Source organism: Clinocottus analis, unplaced genomic scaffold, assembly GCF_023055335.1.
Source record: "Clinocottus analis isolate CAN_PGR_092001 unplaced genomic scaffold, fCliAna1.0.p SCAF_10, whole genome shotgun sequence".
NCBI lineage: Eukaryota > Metazoa > Chordata > Actinopteri > Perciformes > Cottidae > Clinocottus > Clinocottus analis.
In genome coordinates this window covers 17648866-17674179 of record NW_027175821.1, presented here as the reverse complement: position 1 = coordinate 17674179, position 25314 = coordinate 17648866, and the positions used below count along the sequence as shown (strand labels likewise).

General features: G+C 40.9%; 1 protein-coding gene across 3 annotated transcripts in view; it reads right to left on the bottom strand.

Moving 5' to 3' along the window:
* lingo2 (leucine rich repeat and Ig domain containing 2) overlaps positions 1-25314 on the bottom strand; it is a 200079-nt gene that overhangs the window by 74861 nt on the left and 99904 nt on the right. For all 3 annotated transcript variants that reach the window (XM_068595438.1, XM_068595437.1, XM_068595439.1), the window contains exon 4: positions 5964-6052. The gene's annotated coding sequence lies outside the window, so the exon portion shown is untranslated. The remainder of the gene's footprint in view (positions 1-5963; positions 6053-25314) is intronic.

The window sequence follows — 25314 nt, the reverse complement described above, 5'->3', positions numbered from 1 at the left end:
TTCCTATTTGGTGCTTTTTATAATCTTGAATAATTGGAAAATGATTATCAAAATTGTTAATGAATTCCTGAAATAATAACAAATAAGGTATCAATCAATCCAGTCTCAGGACGAGTGAGGCGTGGAGTTGAGTAGGAGTGGGTTAAATGGATCAAATGCTCCATCATGGTATATATAATTACAATCATTTCTATATTGCACATTCTCGATGAGAGCGCATAAAACAGATTCTGAAACACAGATTACATGTTGTGTACACAAAGAGCCAAAAGGTTAATGTTCTGCCATTTCAACGTCTGTCATCTGCAAAGGTCACGTACCAGTAGTGGCGCACCGAGGCAAAGAACGGAAATAGTTTTGGACTTTGCATAATTCATGCTCTTTACATTCTCAGACTTCATGGTCTTTTCACATGATGTAATGGATACCGTTACTTTGATGATACACTTAGAGGTTTTGATATTGCAACGCGTGATATCCCTGACACGAGACGACCCATCGAACCGGCACACAGGAGTACGCGTCCTTCTGCCAGCTCATTCTTAATTATGGCTTCGGTGATATTGAGACTGACATTTAAGATCCCTTCCCGCCTGTGTTTTTTTGTGAAAGACCTGAATGAGCAGCATCTGAGGGGCACCGGGGACGACAGCGCGCCAGCATGTTAATATGTTCTCTCAGAGATGAGTGGCGCTGACTTACAGAGATGATGGTGGTGGCGCTCCCAGTCACGTTCACTCACTTAGCGAACCTTGTCTCCTCTTGATCATTCTTGACAGTAACAAAAGGGGTGACTATTCTCTAATCAAGGCCAACAATTCTGATCACTGCTGGCATGTGATAAGCACATAATAGCATTTTGAGGACAATGTCAGTAAATAATGGAAGGTTAGCCATACTAAACAATACTACTATATTCAACAATGGCAAATCCATCCTCTGAAAAGTGCGACACCTGCTCTAAAAACACTGGTGACACAAAATGACTTGACATTAACGCGCCGGGAGAACTTTTGAACACCTGTGGCGGCCTGATGAAGAGTCATGTCTCAGGATTATGGGTACCGGTATGCCATTGAACCTTCCTCTTGTGTTAGGGTCGATCCTGACCCGTTTTAGGTTTTAATGCATGAAAGAACCACATAACATGTGTTTATTGCATCGAGGCTTTTTGACGTTGTCAGGAAACTATTTCAACAAAATAAAAGACATCAAATATTTCACTAAATGATAAAACGCTCTGGTTGAAATCAAGACCTTTATGTTATAAAAAGGTATAAAAATAGGATTTGCTTATTTAGTTGTTGTTTTTTTACCTCGTAAATCTATATTTTGTGTTATGACTTGTTGTGCTTTTCATTTTGTGTTTGTATTAACGTTATATTGCTGAAGAAAACACTTTTTTTTTGCCATTTACTTTATATAAATATGCATTGACCCGTATCAACAAAGATGTTACTATAGTTAATCATATTAAAAGGAAAAAATAAATAAATAACATGTATTGAAGAGATGTGTTCTCATACCCCTCAGTAATAGTCAGGTAACACAACAGCCTTTTTATTTAATTATAGGATTCTCTTGAGGTTCATTTTACCACCGTTTTAATTTAAATGGAGGTGTATCCTGACAAAGAAAAGGCCCAAAGGCACCAACAATATTTAAACATACAATATTTTATAAATGAACACTACCTTTACTGTTTATTCTCTACTTACCTGTACTTAACCATAACCTATAATTGTTGCAATCTTCTAGTTAGTTAGTTGCTGTCATGATTTCCAGCACACTGAACGTTACCATAAAGTATGTTGGACTGCAGTAAACCGTCATGAACCTGTTCATGGGAAGTTCCACCTTTTGGAAGCTAGTTAGGTCATCTACTGTCAGAAACCTGTCCTGTGATATGTGTTGGACACAACATCCATATTATTTGGTCCTCACTCCCAAATTATTAAAAAAGTTTGTATACAAAAATACACAGAAGGGAGAAGTTGTGCTGTTCCACAACAATACCAACAACACAGTGTAATTTGGCAGACTTCAAATGATATGCTTGGAAGGAAGGGATGAGAAAATAGTGATGAATCCATAAACTAGAAGGAGATATGACTGTATTACCAAGAATAATGAGGCATGTGGACAGCAGAGAAATTATAATAGACACTATTAATTCTGTGTGTCTCACTAAAACCTAAAAAAGCATCCATGTCTCTCGTACACCAACTGTCCTCATTATGAAGAGAGAAAAAGTGGAATATTTACTTAAAAATGGGAATTTCTGACATATCACAGTCAGCACGAAGAAATAAAAAATCAAACCCAGCGACAGCACATGCATTGCTTTCAGGTCCTGTACATCGTCTCGTCTGCACCCTTCACTGAATTAGCTTCATCCAATAATCAAGAGGGTGTCTTTGCCTCCAAGCAATGCGAAAGGAGCAGCGTCGGGAGAACCAAACTATAAAAAACATATCCATAATAAATCGCAACTCGGTGGAGTACAATGAGTGTAGCATCCTTGTAGGTTTATCCTTGTATTATATCTGCAGCGAGCAGGCTTCCCTCTCCAAACCAGCCCTCTTACTGCGTTCTCTCTTTGAAACAGCAGCCAGGATTTCCATTACGCCTCAATGTGCTGTCAGAGCCTACCTCTTTCAGAGAGATTATTTTTCTCTTTCATATCTCAAAGTGAGCAGCCAGATCTAATAATACCGTATCCAATTGATGTTGGGGGGAAATGTAGCACTCCATTGGAGAAAAAACAACAACAAAGACAACGGGGGGAAAAAAAAAAAGAAATCATCCAGTCTTATATCTGCAAATGTCAGCGCGAGCCTCTTTAATTCCTCTGGAGAAATACTCGTACATCGCCTTGACCATAATTAAAAGCGGTCACAGTTTTTTTTTGTGTAGCTTCACAATAAATTATGTGTGGCAGGTGAGAATTTAAGGCGCGACTCCCAAGGCATTTTGAAATGCCACGTACACCTTGTGCTGCTCACCCCATTCTCCCAACTGATAAGACGGGAAAGTGGTGCCAAAGTAAGGGCAATTTCCTGCTGAGAGCGGACGGGGAAGCGGCACGCCTCCTCGCGATAAGGGCCAGGTGGTGTGTTTACGTTTGATCTCTGAGAAACTGAAGATTTGCTCGATATGACAATGAATGAAGACGGATCTCAGAAGAGACGCTAAAGGGACGCAATGGGCCTTGACGTGACGTTCTGTATTGAGTGACTTAATCACAATTAGCTAACTGTGGAAATGTTCACAGGGAAATGAAATGTGTTGTACGGTGCAAACATGGGAACTGGTGGGTGCAGCCTTAGACAGAAGTACCGTCATCATATTGTTACAGGTACATTTGTATCAGACTGCCGCAGGTTACAAGACATTTAAATTACTAGCACTCTCAAAACTGAAATAAATATGCCTTATGTTTTCCTTATCGTGGATGCAGAATGCACACAAACCTGTCTTCTGAAAAGGTTCTTCAGAAGTAAATTGTTGTGGGAAGAATCTCATTGCTTCAGGAAGAAGCCCTTTCGGAAACAATATTTCTGAGACTGTGCTCCTGAAATAACATTTTGAAACACTACATTGACTATTTTAGAGCAACAATATCCATAATCTCCTCAAACATCATTTTTACTTTTAAAATACTCAAAGGTGTGTACGTCTTTCAAATATTAACCACATCTGTAGGGCAGTTTGTAGGCAATGCCCAACTCTTAAAAAATTTCTCCTTGGAGATTAATAAAGTATTTTTCATTCATTCATTAACAATTCTGATAGCAAGTGGATTTTATACCAGTCCTGTAGTATCTAGCATCATTACAAGTTTGATATGTGTCTTTCAATACAAAAGAGGAGAAAAGAAATGAACCAATAGCTGCTTTATTTGAATAGAATACATTTGCTCAGCAAGCAACTGCATTGATACTGTAAATCAGTGACACGTTAGTCTTGAACATGTAAGGTGGTATCAACTGCCATGAAAACTCCCCCGTGACGCAATCTGCCGAAACTTAACTACTGAACACGCCCTTCGGAGTTTCGCTCCGGCCCTTTTTCTCTTTAATTGATTAGACATGTAATAGTTCATGAGGCGTCTGCATTGAACGAGACTTGAGAACAAACAGCAGCAGCTGTGTGATCAGCCTGTGCATCCAGCTCCGTGTGTAGTTGCAAACAGACACATCAAACTTTGTCTCAATAAAGCCCCCTCGGAAGGAACGCGACGTCTTGATTTAGATGCAAAACACAATCCCATGCTCGGCTGGCTCCTCCCACGAGGGGCCAGGAGATTAAGATTTAATGGTGATGCTGAGGGAACAACACTATCTGTCTGCAGCCTCCCATCTCTTCCGTCTCTTCACACAACATCACCTCTGTTGCTTTCCCATCTCTCTCTCTCTCCCCCCCAAACACAGATGCAGACGCACTTGCCTGCACGGTCGCGCCTACACTCGAGTTCGTGCACACAGACGTACACACAAGTGTATGTGGCTTCTGACAGAAGAAGTAAATTAAAAGTTGTGTCAAGACGATCTTCTTTTTCTTGCATGAATGCTGAAATTGGCTTAAGATATGATGGATCTGCACTCAACATGCCGGGCAAAACAAACACGCCTGAAGGGAATGCACTCTTCTGTGCTGTTTAACAGTGAAATGCACGATGCGGATGTCATCAAGCCAGTTTATATTAGATTATATGTGACATTACAGATTGGCAACCACTGTGCTTCCTGCATTTAACAGCGTTGATATCCACAGTGAGTATATGCTGCCAAACTAACTTACTGCATTTCAAAAGGGCCCTTGGAGCATGTCTCTGTCTGCCATTTCGCACACCATCTTTTAGTGTTTGCTGGCTTAAGTAGTGTGTGTCGTTGTTCGGTCTGCAGGGAGAACACCTTTGCAGAATGTCCTAATGACATCAGGGTGTAAATGTGTCTGTAATGGCTTCTTCCTCCCTTCAACTAATATCCTTTATCTCTTGATATTTAAAGAGGCATTTAGAGCGGAAATTAATGAGGGATCAGCTTTCCCTTGGACCCACAGGGTCATGTTGTTTCATGAAAAGAGCAGGTGATGTCACGTTTCATAAGCCTGAATCGTAATGCAGTGACACGCAGATCATACAAGTATTGTTCCCTGCTAGGTCTCTCTCAAATGTCACACATATCTTCAGATGTTATTAATATAATAAAAAGCTTGGGGTAAATGTTACAGTAGAAATTCCAAACTCAATATAATGATGAATGTGAATAAGCATATACTAATCACAGCTTCCTTGAATGGTCTGAAAGACTCGCATGAACTACACAATACGTGCTGTATATCTATAACTTATTTAGAATAAGTGCTTTCTTTAGAAGCTGTGAGGACTTCATGGACTCATTGCAAATTCAACAAATGCACAAAGTGTGACAGAAACTCCAGGGTGACAATGTAAACCTGTTTTCCCCGAGTTGGCACGCATCCTACTGTTTTGGCCTCCTTGTCGCGGCTGCACTGACGAAGAGTCAAGTCATTACTCAGCAATGAGTTGTGTGTCAGAGAGGTTGCAACAGGGAGAAAATCAGGAGCATATGAAGCCAATGAAGCTGGCCGGCTTGAACAGATTCAGTGTCACCGAGCTGAAGGTATAGAGCTTCATTACGTTGTGCGTTCAAAAAGGGTTCTGGGTTGGAGGACTAATAAAGTAATAGGTGGGACTTTTCTCACTGTGCACGGACGATGAATAGAAACAGGAATAAAACCATTATTAAATCAGAAATGCTTGGTTGTGCTGTCACAATCATGTAACCTTAACCAAACAGAGAACTTTCTGTTATTGGTCCATTTTTGTGTAGAATTAAGGCACCAGGACTGATGTCAAAGTATAAAAATCATCCAAAAATGAACACACGAGTCTCAGGAACAAAACAGCTAAGAGTCTGTGAATGTCTGCTGCTTACCACTTTGAGAAGCAATCATCCCCTCAGCCATGGCCAATTCTTTTTTTCTTCTTCTTCTGCTGCGCTCGTCCCTATTTTCAGTCTCTTGTCTTGAAGGAGACGGGAGGAAAGAAGCAGAAATAAAAAAGAAAAGTCACGGGTGAGCAAAAAAAAGAGAATCGATACATAAAGATCACAATTTCAAACATCTTAACAACCCAATGCCTGGAAATTAAGAAGGACATAAAAGAGACAAGGAATTGATAGTGAGAGCATAGCGGTACGCTGGTTTGCAGCGTGCTCATGTTTTGAAACATCTCAAAATGGCCGAAATGAAACATTTGAATAATCATCCTGAAAAAACACATCGCTTCAAACTATTCAAATATCTATTTTGCGCATTATGTCAACGATACTGTGTGCTAACTGGCTAGTATACATTTCGAACCACATGAAGTAAATCACATGGAAAAAGGATATCGATTCTATTTAATTTAAACCTGAGAGCTGACAATGTCCGTGTTGCGCTGAGCCCATGCTTTTTATTATTTTTAGCAGACATTCCTGATCTTTTTCCGAGTCCCTGGCAAACAGTGTGACCTATGCAATGCACACTGGCCCCTGCCTGCTACTCTCTCTCCTATAATGAGTCCCCTCATCCCGACTGCAGGAGGAAACACTGGATGGTGAATATGCAAAAGACGTGCCTGAATTGGTAATGCGATGATGAGAGAGAGAGAGAGAGAGAGAGAGAGAGAGAGAGAGAGAGAGAGAGAGAGAGAGAGAGAGAGAGAGAGAGAGAGAGAGAGAGAGAGAGAGAGAGAGAGGAGGCCCTTATCTCCTCCAAGTCCAAAGGCAGAGAGATAAAAAAAAAAAAAGGTTTGACTCTGGACTCTCTTGTTAAAATCATTTCTGACACCGTGTGCTATTAGTACGCCATTAAGAGTTCAAGGACAATAGCTGTCTTGTTTTTTTGATCATTTATCCCCTGGATTCCCTCGTTAAGCCCGGGCCCGGTTCCTCACATAACCACAGAATATTGATGGGCTGAGAAAGGGTGATTTTGCTGAATTCATAATAATCCCCTTTTCGTCTGCCCTTGAGTAATTCGGCTTTTACAGTTGACAGTCCAGATTGAAAGATGCATTTATTGACGTTGATGATTTATAGTTCTAAAAATAATCTGAATATGACAACATTAGACACAAATGATACATACTAAAAGGAACTTAATTTTGGCACAGAACTTTAGCCACTCTCGGGTTGCCAGGTAGCAGATGGCAATTTTAACTATTGGGCGCCATGGAGTTCAGTACAACTATTCATAGTGCCAAGAGTCTGAATGCAAATGACCAACAGGTCCGACTGAATCATCTCAACAAATGCGAGAAAGATGCAGAGATGAAGTATCGTCCTGACTTTTGCTTCAGCGGCACCACCCGGTTGACTTTTTGGGCTCCAAGTGAAATAAGTAAAGCTGCTGAGCCCACTAGCGTGGCCCTAGACCTTGTTATGTTGTATACTTATGCAATGCTCACTGACCCGGAGCACCGCGAGAGGTCCTTTTGTTCAAAACTAACGAGTGCATGACTGCACCGTTGTAGTACGTCTCCAGCGCTGTCGCGACAAACAGAAAACACACTGGCACCTGGCTGGAACTGAAACACAGTACATCATTGCACATAATGTGATTTAATAACCTCTCACTGAAAACCATACTCGGGCCTCAGAAGAGCTGTCGCCAATTCCCCTGCCTGCCACAAGCTTGGCCTTGAATTGTAAGGATGCATTAGCACATCGTTTGCCACCTGGAATCAAGATGCTCACCAATCAAGACAATAGCGTCTCTCCTTAATTATGCGACCATAAAGTGCCTTAATATGCACGAGCACCTGGATGCCGTTATAGACATCAGAGCTTCATCAGCATTTGTTCTTAACTACCACAGTCCACATCCAGATAATTGGTGCTTTATTTTGTAATATGGTGAGGGACAGATTGGGGAATGCTATGTTTTGGGGTTTCTTATCTTCCTATTTCACTTATTAGCTGAAAGAGAGAAAGATCTTTAAAAAAAAAAAAGGTCTTCATCAGCAGTAGGATTCATTAGCAGAGAGCAGAAATGAGCTCGAGAGGGAAGGATCCTCATCGGTGAGAAGGATCCTTGAACACTGTCGAAAACACAATCTGAGTTTGATTATCAACATGCTTTAAATGTTCTTTAAACTGTATTGTGTGCCTGTATTTGTGAATAGCATTGCATTGTTTTACATTTGTAATGAAATTGAGACGCCTTTGTCCCTTGACGGAGACATTAAAAAGTCTTTACATGAACTTGGCGACGACAAAGTATGTTTTTTATACTTTTCAGCAGTGATGAAGTGTCATTAACCTAAGTGGGGAATCTGAATGTATGTCTTGCTTTGGCAACTTTCATGTAAGAACAATCCATCTGAAGGACAGTTGAATATCACTGCAGCAGTAATGAAAGACTGTCATATACTACGTGATGTTTTCATATTAATGCTTATCCGAAAATATGAAAAATGCCAAAACAACTCATCCTTCTGATCTAAATGTCTTTCCTTCCAACTAATGACACAGCGCTAATAAAGCAGAACCAATTACTTTGCACAGCTGGGTGTTTTATATGTTCCTTTCGATGGTGAACATTTGATTGCTTGTAAATACACGCCTGATTTATACTTCTTTACAGTGTAAAACTCTGTGGGCCCAATGACAAGGAAGCAATTAATCACATTATTATGCCAATTAAGAAGTTGGTCTGCTCCAGTAGAGGTAGAAAAAAAGCGAAAGGATTGAAGATGTGAGAGTGAGGCCCTCGGGCAAGTTAATGTGAGCCATTAAATTACATCCATCACTCCCACATAGACATGGTTTCACATGTTAGAAGGCTTAAATCCATTGGCCTCTTGGTAATGTATTCAGTATTTAAAAGGTATTCAAACATAACGTTAATACCGTTGGCTGCTGTTGCTAAGATCATAAGTTATATATAGTTGTATTTGATTTGTATTCTAATAATCAGCTGAAAAAAGGCAATAAAAACACTAAGGAGCTATAATATTGTAAATACTGTTTCGCAATACATTACCACATGCTTTTACTTGCTAGAAGAGCTTCAATGCGACAGCATGGACTAGTCTGGGAAATCAATGCATACATATTCAAACTTCTATATGGACTTTAGAGGTCACATGACGCTTTAACCTTGATTTCAGGTCCTTCACTTAAAATGAGTTGAGACATTTTTTTAAAACGAAGATGAAAAATGTTTCTTTTCATCGTCTCTTTCCCGTTGGTTTCTCTTGTGAGTGGTGGAACGTGTACATGTCTTGCCGTCCAATGGTTTGTCACTAGTTTAGCATGTTTGTGCTGTTGTTTGAGCAAACATATGGAATACGGAGTCTCGCTGCAAGCTAACTAGCTAAATACCTAAGCTAACATTAAATCAATACGCTCTCTACGCAGTCAATGTGATCAGGGAATCTGTTGCATCCCATTTTGGTAGCATAAATGTTCTCTTGCAAAATCAATAACCAATCAGCAATGTCGACCACTAGCCATCTCCTATTGATGGAAGGTAGCCTGGAGTTACTGTGTTGCTCTAAACACATTGACGGTAGCTCCTCTTCCCTTCGTCCCTCTCTTGGCTATCAACAGTGAACAGTATAGACCATAATTTCATGATTTTAATATTTTTACTACTGGTTGTAATTTATTCAAAAACCAAAAGGTCAACCCACCAAATGTACTCGTTAATTAACTTGGACTTTAGACTTCCCATAGTGCCCCACCTTTGCTTGATCCTCCACATGCTATTATAGTAAATCTAAAATTGGTGTATTTAATAGATGTATAAGATATATTTGTTATTCTCAGTGTGTATTCCTTCACGTGTTTTACATTCCCTCTCCTGCTCCTGGTACTCTCCAAAAGACTAGCTTAAGGATGAAATAAAACTGTAACCCAAAGGCAACAACATTATATTGTTGTTTCATCATAACAACCGCACAAACTGCAGAGAGACCTGCCTGAATTCAATTTTCAAAATATCTATTTGATGAAACGTGTGTATTTTGTGACTTAACATGTTATTTTGACTAACGTGTACTAGACCGCTCAAGAGCGCCGGTGCAGCTTTCAAGTCCTATGGAGACGTTCTGTGAAAACAAACTGCCCTCTGGGTAAACCTCTTCGTATCAATCTTTGATGGGCAGTTTCAAGGATTTGTGGGGTTTTTACGGACCCGTTATCTACCACCTGGCGTCACAAATCATAGCAATGTGTCAACACAAGCTGCAATTCTAAGGCAAAGATATGAGTTAAATCTGCTCCAACAAGAGAAGTCAATTAGAGAAAAGACACTTTTAATGATATCTGATCAATAACAGACATTCAAATTAACTAGAATGTTCATGAGCAACGTAAAATAAAAGAGTATCAATTGGACTTATGTGACTCAAATGAAAATTGCCCAATTATATTTCCATTTAATGGTGTTTTGTATTGATTTGAAAGGAGTATTTACTCCACTTTGTGGGTGAAACCATTCGAGCTGGCTTTGGCCCCTTGGTGTGTTGCGAGAGAGCGTCGTACTCTGAGCAAAGTAAAACAACAAGAGGCTCTCCAGAGAAGTAAATAATGAAATGTGTAACACAATGAATGCAGTTTTGATAGCGAAAACTGCTGAAAACAAATCACATTGCGTAGCTCTCTAGATAATTGACATCAGCACATCTCAGCGTGATCTGTGTGCATGATTGTGGTCATGTTGACATTCTTACTTTTCATTTTCTCCCACAGAATTTAAATGTGGTTGCAATAACAACACAGCATGCGTGTGCATCTGTACGGTCTGTGCGTGAGTGCATCGGCTTCAAGTGATAAGTCATGTATGTTTGCACACACATAGATTGCATTTTGTGTGTGTGTGTGTGTGTGTGTGTGTGCGCTCATTTTGACAGTTGGCTTCCTGAGGGGCCTTCACATCAAGTGGAACCATCTTGACTGGCCTTGGCTCCGGGGGCCTCAGCGGGACTCCGGCGAGGAGGAGAAAGAGCGGAGAGGCTGCGTTTCTGGAGAAAGGAAACTACACCACCACATGCTCCCCATCGGTTCCTCTTAGCCGGCTCAGCGGCCCATACCTCGCCTTAATGGGATGCGGCAACACATACAGACACATGTAGCACGTCTCCTCTAATTACAGTAGAAACAGCGACGGCGTTTCCTCCGGCACCCCCTGGTGGCAGCGTGCTCTTCACTCCAAAGGGAGATTTTAAAAAAGGGTCAAAATTAAACAAATCCTCTCATTTTAAAATGGCCGTTATAAGAGAACAGAGAACAGTTTTGCTCTATAAGTTATTTCCATGCATTTAAATCCCTGCCGCTTAACGTATGGAAGACAGATGCACTTTATGTCTCTCTTTGTTTGCATATTTCACGGCATTTTAGGCTTCTCTATAATACTTTCACTGTGGGAGGCTAGATTAAGTTCCAGCATCATAAACTTTACAAGGGCGTGAGGAGTTGTACATTTTCTACATTTTAATGCTTAGACATTAGATATAATAAATGCACTTGAGCCGATTGCCCTCAAGGCTTGAAATTGCTGCTATAAGATGACTACAGTCTTGTGATATGCAGCGTATGCACATAACTTATTTAATATCTCTCCTTGAATAGTAGTTTAATTGTGGGCCATTGTCCCATGTTGATTCATATAAAACTTAACCATCCTGTTACAATAGAGATGTAAGCAGAACTGGATCGTAATATTTCGGCCTCGTGCTCTTTTTTTTTGTGTCTTTGCCGTCACTTCACGTGTTTGCCAGGTCGGCTTGGCGTTCGGGTTGCAGGTAGGGAAGTTTGAATTGTGATGTATGCAGCGTGCATTGCGCCGGCTTAATTACTGCAGACTAATTCCGTTTAATTATTGTTGATTAAATTATAGATGCATAATAATTAATACGGCAATTAAAGACATTTGCACTTAATGGCACAATTTAGCTGGAAAACAATTTGTGAAATGTTAATTAGTTCTGCAAATAATTTGGCATTTGCATTGTTCTGTCTTTGTTCCGAAATGTGTAAAATAAATGAAAAAAATGCTCTTTTAAAGGTAATCCAAATTGTAGATGTGTGAGACGATTTACTTCCCGTGTGCCTTTTTTCATTTTATTTTTCCACCCACAAAATGTACCAGCCACAAAATGTGCAGCACCACTGCACTGGCTGGCTTGTGTTATGAGCTGCTGCCTCTGCAGCATCCACATGTGGTCCTTTTCCTATCGAATGTGCTGCACGTCTGTCGGGCACACTAACTGCAGCTCCTCTCACTACAATCTAACACATCTAAATGTTAAACGTGGCTCAAATAGCTTAATTGTGAGAGGAAGAAAAAGGAAGATAATTGAGCTGCTTTCCTGGAGCTTACTTTGAATTGCATTTCCAGCATGCCGTAGTGTGTTTGGCACTGTGTTCCAGTTCCCTGTGCGTTGTGTTGCATTATGTGGTCCATGTCTTGTGGCACACTGTGCTGTAGCCGACATTTAGTTGTGTAACTGATTGCTGATTACTAACATCTCGGAAGGCGAGCTTCTTGTTGTCTCGATGCATTATTTAATAGTGAAGGACATGTGGGTTCTGAGTAGGTGGGTTTTCATACTCTACTGAAATGAGCTGCATAATGATGATCCAGGGTTGAGGAGAAGGAAATACACGTGGTTACACTTTCAACGATGTTCATGATACAATGTAAACATGCCTAAAGCTTATGGTTATGTGTAATCATCGTTACACAGACTCCTGTAATGCTTGATGACAATAACCATAATACATTATAAAGCATTTTATAATGCACATATTAATACTTCACAATTGATAGTCACCCAATGCTATTGCTCTTTAATGCAAGGATTATAGTGTATTATGATTCCCATGTGTGTTATTCATTATAATGATGTTATTATACATTAAAATTAGGGCAGTTAATTCAAAGTTATTTGCCATGGCTTCTAACTATGTTTTATTTGTGAAAGGGGACATTTACCGACTTTAAAAAACATCTTTGTTTAGTACCGATCCCCGCAAAAATCCCAGCACAATACATTTTTCAATGAAAATGAGAATAATGGTTATTGCAAATCAAATTGCAGGTGCAACATCAATCAAAACATAATTTTGTCCTAATTACAACATGATGACTTATATTATGAGATGTCCCTGTGATAATACCTTACCCTATATGGATTTACTGTGCAGTCCTAATTTGTATACATTACAATTGTGACTGGAATTCTGATTTGCAACACACAAGGACTTACTCATAATGCTTCATAAGGTGTTATGCATAATATGTTATAAATCATTATGAATATATAGTATATAAGTATTAAGTGTGTATATAATGCATGAATGTGAACTGCAATGTGTCATAAACTGGACTACATGTGCAAAAACAAAGGTACGCACATTTAAATCAGGCAGAAAAGTGACAGCTGTAACACAGACGAGTGATGAAAGCTTCACTTTGAAAGGCAGAAATTCTCCACAAGAGCGTTCCGGTACAAAACAATAGCATCCAGTGTCCTTTCATAAGTACTATAACCCGAGCTATAAATAGACTGACAGGTACACAGCAGCCAAGACACCTCCGCCCCCCTTGGGGGAAGCTCTCTACATTTGTTCCACCCTCAAGCTACTGTACACCGTTCCCACAATCTCCCACTGCTCAGCGAGTGTCATCACGTGGGCTTCTTATCTCTCGTCAGATCACTGCAGCTGAAACTGAATTTTTCTCCACGTCTGTTCCTTTCGCCCCCCCCGACTCACCGGATGTACATGTTGTTGATGAAATGATGCAGGGCATGAATTAGTGTGGGGGTAAATACGGGCTTTTATGAAGTACCGGTCATTATTCGACACAAGCCAGCTGACAGCTTGGCAGGTGCAGCCAGAGTGCTCTCTCTCTCTGCTTCCCCTTGAGCTATCCATAGTGGTGACTATGAAATATGGACAGCAGCAAATTGAGATTCATCAGGCACGCCTGCCTTGCTCACTGAAATCTATATTCAATTTTGGAGCATCTGTCATGGCAGTGGCAGGCTGAGGCATGCTGGGATTGAGAATCACTTAAGTGTTCTGAAATTGTATGGAGTGGGGAAAAAAAAATAAAATCTCTTTTTCTCAGTAGAGTTGGCTGCCAGTGTGCCTCTCTTTCTCTGCATCTGCAGGTAAATTATCATACAATATTTATATCCCTGCACAAGCAATGCTTGTTTTCCTTCCAGATCAATGTAATGTTTCAATTCGCAAATGCATTTCCATCCCACAATGCCCCGTCAATATCAAAATGAGCCTGTGCACTTCATCATTTAGTGCGATAATCAGTGCATTGTGTGTTCTCGTGGGGTTCAAGCTACAACGGGGAGAATGCCGATGGCAACTCTACACCCCTGGTAATAAAGCAGCTAGCTGCACTGACACTCTGCAGATGCTACGTGAGCTCGAGTAGCTATAGTGCTGCTGGTCAAAGGATGCTTCAGGCTGAAATGGTCCACAGCACATGGAGAGACTATACATTATATACAGTATGTTGCCTAACCTTCAAATCACATCTTTCTGTGTTTTAATGTTTTTATTTTCTGACACAAATCCCTCAATCTAAACAAAGTCATTTTCATCACCCGCGACTCAGAGGATGCATGGACATGGAAACAGATGCTGGGGGCAGAATATCATTGATTCTACATCAATGGTTTGCCTCAACTTGTCCTTGTTCTCATTCTTTTGAGGGTTTATGATTAAAAGGAAGCCATTGCCTAATGATCTACTGACGAGAGAAGCAGAAAGGTCAAGACTTCATCTGCAGGGTGAGTTTCCGCTCTCTACAGAGGGGGTCAACGTGAGTTAAGACTTCTCATTACAGACCATTAAACTTATATTGGGTGGCTGTGCAGGTAGGGGATCAGTGTCCCCTTCAAGGACACTGATGTGAGATTGAACCCGCGGCTCTTCGGCTCAGGACCCGAGCTCTCGCCACCTCGGCTGCCTTGATTCCACAAACTCCTTGTTTTGATGATTCAGTGAATAGAAAGGCGGTGGAAGCTGTGGCGCTCATCCGCTGACCTTATGTCATTGATTCAACGCCTCAAAGCCGCGGCTCACATCCCACATCAAGCTGCCATGTGCTAAGTTATGGCCCTGATCTTGGTTGTTACATGCGTGTTTCAAAGCAAGGTGCGGCGTCGGATCATCAATATCACACTTGGCCCAGGCAGCCAATCAAATCAAGCAGGAGGCGGGGTTTACTGCTCCCCATCATTTAAAACGCTGTATAGTTTCCATCATCGTTCAGCCATTCACACACCGATGGCCGAGGCTACCCTGCAAAGTGCCGCCTGCCCGTCAGCCTCCAAAAACCAACTCGCTGACATTCAAACCCTGCAGGCACACTCTGCAGGAGCAATTCGGAGTTCAGGGCCTTGCCCGAGGATACTTTGACATGCGGACTGATTACCATCAATATTCTGATTGCAAGATAGCCCGCTCTACCTCCGAGCCCAGCCCATGGCAGCAGAAACAACTTCCTACCCGTTAGACGTGATGGTCACAGGATCGGATGACGGCGAATGCAGACAAAGGGTTGATATTGGCGCAATTAAATTACGGTGAACTAAATAATTGGAGTAAACTGTATAATTCCTCCGCTTGAATAATTCATTTTTCCTGTTAATCACACTTGATCAGCCGGTTGAGCAGCTTCGCTCCACAGGCGCAACACGCTGTCGCCTGACGCGCTTCGCCAAGGCGTTTACCCCCAGCCACGCTATATATATATATATATATATATATATATATATATATATATATATATATATATATATATATATATATATATATATCTGTGGTAAGCCTGTTAGAGATATGAAACCAAACATGCATAATGGCCTCCGAGCTATTTGAAATGATATAACGTGCAGGTTTATGTCTACTGAGGCCATTCAGTAAGTGAGGCCCTCCATCTGTTATTGTTTCAATGTGAAATAGCTTCCATCTTTAAGGCTCGTCTTCAGTCTGTCACGAGGATGCATAATGGCACCAGTAAAGCTCTTTATTAGTCCGTGGTGAACAATGAGCCGTGTCAGCGGATAGAGGAAGACCCCCTTTCTCATTCCCAAACACTGGAATCCAAGGATGTGACAATCAATAGGGATGCTTCATTTAGTTTATGTTTACCGCTGAACACACCTGGGCAGAAATATATTGTTTGTACTCCCGGTTGTGTTTGAACATCTCCTCACACAAAACAAAAGCACCATGCATTGTTTCCACAGGCTTGTGGTTTAGGAGCTTAGCTTGTTAGAATAGGGACAAGTGTACTATCTATCCATCCATCCATCCATCATCTATCTATAAATAAAGAGAGAGAGAGAGAGAGAGAGAGAGAGAGAGAGAGAGAGAGATAATTGCAGTGTGTGAGAGAGAGTTCATAGGACAATTAAAAGATTAATACAAAAGTTAAGTGACAAGCATGTTTATACATGTCATATTTCAGTAACCAAGCCTGCAGGTTTTACGAAGCTTTAATTGCAGCGTGTCAAAGACAAGCACGGCAATGACAGATGTTACATTGATGTTTGTTTTCCTGCCATCAGCTTATTTTAACAATTGACAACTGCAAAGTGCAGTTCTTATCAGTGTCAGGCAATGTCATGCCACATCCAATCTCAAAAAACACCTTGCACTCTCTGTCACTCATCTCTTCATCAAAGCGCCAGCACTACAAGGCTAAAATATCTGACTGTGAAAAAATAAAAGTGTTCTTGGCAAAAGGAAACGTAGGAGGACAAGGAACTGGGGAGTAAAGTCAGTCTGAAGAAAGTATGTGGAAACACGCAATGAAAAACAATACAATGAAAGGTAATTAAATCTGTGTGTGTGTGTGTGTGTGTGTGTGTGTGTGTGTGTTAGCGTTCCATTGAGAGCTCATTTACTTGCAGAATTCAATTCAAAATGTACAGGCATGTATAACTGTAAATGATGGAGACTACATTTCTTGTGTGTGTGTGTGTGTGTGTGTGTGTGTGTGTGTGTGTGTGTGTGTGTGTGTGTGTTTATCTGTCTGTATGTGTGTCTGTATCACACCCACAAACCTCTTGGTGTTAATGGTGGCAGGTTGTAGCAATGGTGATTTTAGAAATAACTGTGTGTGTGTGTGTGCGTGTGTGTGTGTGTGTGTGTGTGTGTGTGTGTGTGTGTGTGTGTGTGTGTGTGTGTGTGTGTGTGTGTGTGTGTGTGTGCATTCCGGCTACAGTATATTGAGATTACTTCAGCATCAGTGTGTGAAAGATAATCAAACCACGATTTATGAACTTTGACGAGATCAATCTCTTGACTGTTACGCCTGTTAAGGCATGAGATAGGCCGGAGAATGTCTGAAGCAATTATCCCTGGGGGGAAGGGAAGATATTGGAGCATTTGCTGCTTTTTGAGTGGTGCCTTCGCAATCCAGTGGCCTGAGAACCTCCTTCTGTATGCGTGCAATGCATCAAATAAAGCTGGAGGTATTTTTTTGTCATAACTTATTTATTCCCTATGTGACTTTGTGGGGATGCAATATTTACAAGCCACTATGTTACATCAAGTGTTGATCTTTCAAATTATTTGCTACAGTGCCCCAGGCATTGCTCGAATTTGGATAACTCCGCATGAACAGGTACAATAATCAAGTCCAGGGATCTGAATGGGTTCCTATTTAAAGAAGCAACACTTTTGCCAAATAGATAACATAACATTTTCCAGATGGGAATACTAACCACTTGATGGTGAGAAGTGACCTTTGGGAAGGCTGATTTGCTCCGTCTGTGCTTCTGGTCGTTTAAGGGCCATTATCTTGCTTAAAGAAGAAAGGGGAAAAAAACCAGAGCAACCACTTCCGCTGCTATGCTATGACAGTAAATGAAAGCAAAACATTATGCCGCTATCTCTTTACTGCTTTCCTCCTGCTCAAATGACTGCTCCGGGATCCGTGCAGTCCCTAAGCGAAAGGTTAGCCGAAAAAGGTCACAACTGGGGACTGAGAGAATGGTGCGAGCCAGAGAAGCTACATTTCTCCATTCAGCGGCGTGCTCAGAGATTGAGTTACAAGGGTACATTACTCGCTCTCAGAGCTACCCTGCTCGCTGGCTTTATGTCCCCACATCTAGTTGGAAATGCCTTTTTTTGGGGGGGGGGGTAACAAAACAGCAAGAATATACAAGCTTTGTCCCCAAGAACACAACGTACAGCCACGCATAAATGTGATATGTGGTATGTTTGAGAAACTTTACAACTGTCTGGAATTCCTGGCTTGTTCTGTCTATAATGGAAACGTGTAACAAGAGGCAGACGTAAGCAGGAAACGGCAACGTCTGCAGTCACAACATGGCGGTAGATTTCAATCGTAACGACTTTACCTGTGTTTTTCCGTTAGCTGGCGTTAAATAACCCAAGACATGTTTTTTTCTCTGTTTATAGAATAGTGAATTCTCAGTATCTTTGTTATAAGAAATAAAAAACTGGTAGTGCCCCTGCTCAGTTACCTGTACACTGCAAGTACATTATTTATATACACAAATACACATTTACAAAATACTTAGCCAGATCATGTGAACATTAAAAGTTAACCTATTTTCCTCTACAGGAACCATGAAGCAAATGGATTTACTCTAGATAACACAGTTCAAGATTTACAAGTACAAACAAAATTATTTGTCCATCTGCGTATAGTGATGATTGGCGGATTTCCCCGATAGCAATCACACACCCATTCACTATTGATGGCTCCATTTAAAAACCCAAGTTTACGCATCTGCCTACTTAGGCAGACGCGCTGATCGCTCGTGTCGCTGAACACTCGGAGGAGAATGCGCTGAAATCTCCATGAAAGTAAATGTCCTATTGGCCTTACAATGACTGATGTTTTAGTTTGAACACAATCAATGTGTGTGACAGTGATGGAGCAAATACACAGATGTGTCTCTAATGAAGTCTTTAGACCCACCTTCTCTCTTCACGGAGATGGCAGGGGGGAAGGAAAAAAAAATGCTCCCATCTAATTGGTAACATTCGGCAGCGAGTGGTGTTATAAGGTTAATGTCGATTTAATAACTCATTCGTTTTAAGCTTCTGTCTCACAATACAAGAGTGAGACATAATAAAAGATTAAAATCATATTCCATTGCACTTAACTGAGATGAGATGCCGAAGTACACAGAGGCAAGGTAGTGGAAAGGGGAGTTTATTTGTTCATTGCATTGCCAGAAGTCAGGCAGCTGGTTAATTGGCTCAGCATTCTCCTAAGCACTAAGTGCACTAATGATGTCAGTCTGGATCGCTCCAAAGGTGCGTGCCAGCGCTGACAAATCAGAATCACTTAACCAGTGCAATAAATGGTTCAGTAGTGCGTCTTTGTGGCAACAGTCCAGACATATTACAACTCACAGACGAAGCACTGAACAAACACGGTACAAAGACAACATGCTGGGCAATGGAACGGCACACCCGACGCCACGGAAAGCCAAAGTGATGACTCGAGTCGAGTAAAATGGTGACTGCAGAGCAAACAGTACTTAGCACACTGTTGAGGAGAAGAATTGCAACAAAGTTCATGCCCTGCTCATGGATTATACATTGTTGTTGCTTTTTGTCAACGCTCCAAAACCATCAATTACAGGATTGTGCACTGACAGCAGAAGAGGCTCATTTATTATCAATAGGAAAATTACAACGAGTGTCAGAGGCAGCTAACCCACTCGTCACTGATTCCCCATGAGAGTCTCCATGTATGGTACACACCGCCTCACTATTCTCATATCTGACCGTACACAGAGCAGAGGCCATTAACATACTGCATTTAGTAACATTTATTCAACTGTGACTCCTTGACATGGTGTACTGGGACTTTTTTTTAACGGATACAAAAGTATAGTAGAATATGAAATGGATCTGACCTGCTAAAAAGGCAGCATGATCCTTTGTAAGTCTGTTATTACATCCTGACTTGCACGAGTTTAGATATCAACATGAATCTGACCATCGAGGTCCGATTACAATGTGAGCAAAAACCGATGTTGGAGCAAAACAACTCCATTTAGTTGCACTAAAAGGACTTGAAATACTGCATCATTTCCATAATCATGACAAACTCTTTTGGGAAAAAAAACAAACTTAAAAAGGTACCCTGTTGAGTTTTTAAACACTAGCAGCACTATGGAGTTCCCATCCACTCTTTATTAAATCAAAAACATGGCAAATTGCTTTTAATGCGCCGACAAACTTAGCAATGCATCAAACAAACAAAGAAATTGCTTTAAAACAAATGTAGAAGGAAGGAAAAGCATAAACACATTTGTTTGAATTTAAGGATACAAACACATTGTAGGTTGTCTCTAATGGCTTGGTGCTATATAAATACAATTTGAGTCAGTTAATTGCATCCTGGTATTCTAAACAGTCACATTACAAACAATATGTTATTCAAGATAGCAGTATCAATTGAAAAAAAAAAAAACTCTCGAAAAATGTATCACAACTGGTTACAGCCTCCATGTTATCTACCAGCACATACACTCTAACCGTCATGTACTATACTCTACGGGTACAAAACAACAAGTAAAAGGAAGTATACTGAAAGGGCAGCTCTAGCCAGCGAGGTCAAGAAGTCTGCAAACTCCTGGTCAACATTAGAGAGTGGCAACACAATTAGGTACTCAAGAAAACCACACGCTTTACAAAGCAGGAGTCTAAGGTCCCGACCAACGGCTCTCCTTTCAATGCAGGAGCAAACACACAGCAGATAAATCACACAAGATCAGATGACCTACCTCTCTCCCCCGTTGGTCTGACCTTGCTACTAACAGCTACTCTTGTTCGACGACTGCCAACGTAGCGCGGCGCTAACCTACCACTCTCGGGAGTTGTCGCTGTACCACTTTGCACCGTCTTGCTCCTTAAACCTGAGCTTTCCCTAAATTGCTAAATAACCGTCCCTGGAAATAGAGTGTGCCACAATTTAAACCCAAACAGGAACACATTTGTACAAAACCCATGAACTAATACGACGTGCCATGTATCTTATTACCTTGCTCCTGAGGACGGAGGATATTTTCTTCTTTTTTTCTTTCCATACAGCACATTAAGAGAGAATCAATTTGCGAGTGAACAACAGCGAGGGGAGGGGGTGCCACAGAGCATGGCACAGGGGTGGGGATTGGGTGGAGTGTTGCACTCTGGGTATCAGGTGTCTACTGCACTTTTTCTAGGGAGACAATAATGCCAGCGCGTGGGGCCTGCGTGCAAATTAAATGGAGAGACAGAAAAATGCATTATTGATCAGGGTGATGCCAAAGTGTCTCGCTCACAGCACGGGATCAGGTTTAGGTTCAGGGTAATTAATCCACAGGCCTGAATAAAAGCAGAGGAACTAATCTGCACCCCGTCTCCCTCTTTCTCTCCCTCTTTCTCTCTCTGCCTCTGTTCAAACGTCTACTTCGTTCAACACCGACAAAAATAGGTCGCTAGCTTGTAGGCAAAGCCGGTGAAAGGCACCACTGGGATAGCGAGAGCACACAGAACATGCACGCACACGCACACAAATAGCACGGGAGGGGAGAGAAAGAGAGACACAAAGAGCACCTGGGCGTTTCTTTTTTTTTTGTTGGTGTGTGTCTTTTTATGCCAAGCTGAGCAGGTGTCCGTTAGAGTCCCTCTTTATCATCTAATGCAGTCACACACTGCATCATGCTAATGCCATCATCACATGCAAAGCATGCATATCAATGACACACAACAAAGAAAGTCATTCTTAGTATCATTTTCGTCGACCTGAGTCCACCCGCAAATTATTTAGCTTTTGCCGCTGCCTAGCGTTGCTCTCGGAGAACAGGCGGTAGTTGTCAGATATACAATCTGCTACAACAATATCTTCATATTACTTTGAAGAAAACACTTTGTGAATACAAAAAGGGGATTCTCAGTTGACGAACAAGAGTCATCAGCCGCCTCTGCACTCTCTTCTTCCAGCGCATTGTTTTGTATTAACAATTTGCAACCTTACTGTGATGCGTCGCTCTCGCTGCTCTTATCAATGTCATTATGAGCACAATGACATTTTCTTCTTCTGTTTAGAATTTTGTTTAGTTGTCATTATGCTATACCCCCTCTTCTGCGGTGTTATGCTGCCTCCAATTCTTTCATGCACCAGTTAAATCTGCAAGGGCCAAAAACGGCATGCAGCCATCGGCAGAGAGGACTGTAACTCTATCCAAGAGAAGTCATGTTCTACATCGACACAATGAACAGATGGCTTCAGTTACCTGCAGACCTAATGTAACATATTTGTTTATGCTGCGTGCGAGGTTGTGAGGTCCTTCTTGTTCTGTGTTTGGGACTGTTGTCCCTTGAGGCTTGACATACAGGCACAAAGGTACAGTACAGCAAGTCCCAAGGGACGACATTACCAAACACAAAATAACACAGAACTGACACTATTCGATTTAATTTCCACGTCTGTTCCACACAGATTTCCTCCAGCAGAGAGAAAACAAAACCGTACACACACAAAGCACAAACAAATATAACAATGCACCGCTAGTTTTGACCACAGAGGGGAAATTCTGCACAAACATTGTGGGCAGTCTCTATAAAGAGAGCTTAAACAGTGGCACAAGAGCACAGCATGTGTGGTAAGTCTTGTTTTTAGAGCTATAAAAAGTCTAATTTCTTTACACTCTTGATGGTAAGAACACTGTTATCTTCTATTGCTGGACTGCATACATTTTTCTTTTTTATTCTGTGGCTGGCTGCTGAGCAATTGACCTTTAAATGTGAATAAAGCCATGTCACCTGCTGCCCCTGAGCAGGTAGAGTGAACCATAGTCACAGCTGTACACAGGTGGTATGTGGATTGTTAGTCACATGTGCAGATAGTTATCAGTAACCAGTGATGGTACATACAAAGTGGCAATTTTATTCACAAACTATTTTGTTTTGCTTCTTGCAATTCAAGAACTATGGGACATGTTGTTCTGCTTTGTAATTTGTAGCATTGTAGACATAGTATATTTATGGCAGTTGGGCATGTAGATGCAGCATTTGAGTGCAAGTTTTAGTGATACAAATAATTAAAGTGTCACCGGGGAAGACATATCATCATTAAAGAGATAGGTTGCGCATAGATAAACAGTTTAATACACTCAACATCTGCCATGATAGGCCTCACTCGTGAAAATGGAAATCACACAATTAGTTCTTCTTTATCTCCAAAACAATTGACTAGAGGAGCATCTCTGAACACCTAATGTCACAGTGATTTGGCATTTCATTGACTGTGAACCTCAATGAGCTGAACCAAATAAACACAAAATAAAAAAAAGATGTCTTATCAGATAGGAACTCCTGTATATCTGTATGTTTAAACACTGAGTGGTGTCTGTCACGTAAAGGCCCCTGACACTAACAACTATACCATCGGTAGTCAGTCCATCAAGTCTAAATGCGTAAAGATCAATAGATCATTGGTTTTATGCCATAACTGTCATTTACATTTTCAAAGGCATCATCAAAAATAACAATCTACCAAAAAATTCCAAAATCTTTCAAATAAATTAAAGCAAATTTAAATATATGTGAATTATGTAGAGCAAAAGCATTCAAAGAAAAACTTTAATCAAAGTCACCTTAATGGAAAACTAATTAAAAAGGTTGCAAACACAAATCCATGGTGAGATATACAAGTGCTACTGTAAAGGTCAAAGGTCAAACCCTAGTGTGAACCTGCAGCATCGGAGAACCAGACATTTCTAAACGACCGAACACATAAATCATTTCATTGTTCTTCAAATAAATGAAAGTTTGGGTCAAATAGTGTCAGTGAGTGAACTTTGTTGAGCTGCAACAAAGATGCACAAATTCAGCAAAAGCAACCGTGCAGCCTGCGTTGAATAATGCAGTTCTTTTAAAGGAAATATGAACATTAGTAAATATGCAGTTTAACGATTTACATTTGTTTTCCAGTAATCTCCTAAAACACCAGTGGTCTCAATTATAACCGCTGTGTAAGCACAAAATGGGGCCTGAACGCAAATATTGTGATCCATAAAAACTGAAAACTAAAAATACAATGTCGGCACATGACCCGCGAGTATGAACATTTTGGAGACGCAGATGGTGGTGAAATGAATCCAGCCTGTAGGAATGAAATGTTAGAGGCATCATTAAGGTATAATGATGCCTCCAACAATTCATTTCACACATTACTTTGGACTAATATCTTCATCATAAATGTAACGGAGTTAAAATGACACTGTCATTTCCTATTTTCAATGTGTTTTATTTTTGTTTGTTATTCAACATTCTTGTTGAGTGTGTATGAATTTTATTTTGAAAAGTTGAGTCTGTTTCCTGCGGAGGTTGCGTTTTGCCTTTTCCGCACCTCCTAGGCTCCCGTAGTTCCGTCTTACTTTCACAAAAGTGAGTTACCGTTGAAGGTAAGACGTAGGGAGAATATGTCGCACTGTTTTGTTTTATTCTTCTCAAATGTAACCGTTTGTTGGACACGGTGATGGTCGCTGATGCGCTCGCGGTGTCCAGCTGTCGGGTTGATAGTTTGGACGGCAGAAATGCGTGTTTTGTGGGTGTTTTTATTTGGCGCCAATTGTACTGTTCATATCCGGCCGCCTTGTCATATATTTTCCCTGTATACGTTGTTCTGTGTGTTTAGGAGGTTCATGTGCGGAGACAGACTGGAAGGAAATGTATGTGTGTTGTCTTCTGCAGAAAAATAAACAAGTGCTGGAAAAATTCAACGGAGCCGACTTCTTCTGTGTCCTGAACAAGTCCGTTACATAAACAGTCAAACCAGCAGTGCTATTTTTAATAGTTGACATAACTATAAGCACCTTTAAATTGTAAAATGTATAAACCTCAAATCTAATTTTGCTTGATATTATAACAGTGCTGTCTGAATGGTAATCTAATCTATAGAAGCAAACATCTTAACTAATTAAACAATAACTAAATGCCAAGAGCAAATAAAATCCACACAGTCTACTACAGACACCAAAGTCTTCTTCTACAGAGCCGGCGATCCTCAGGGTCATCCAGGACCTCCCCCAAAAGTTAATCAGATGAAAATGTTTCTTACTCATGCCAATGGTGAGATCTGCAGTCTGACAAAGCAGCTAAGCAACCTGGATGAATGTGAGAGACAATCTGAGATGGAGAAGTGGAGTTTCTGCTGCAGAGTCCGCGAAAGTAAAGCAAAAACAAGCTGCCTGGAGAATATTCTAAAGGAAACTAAAGACAGAAT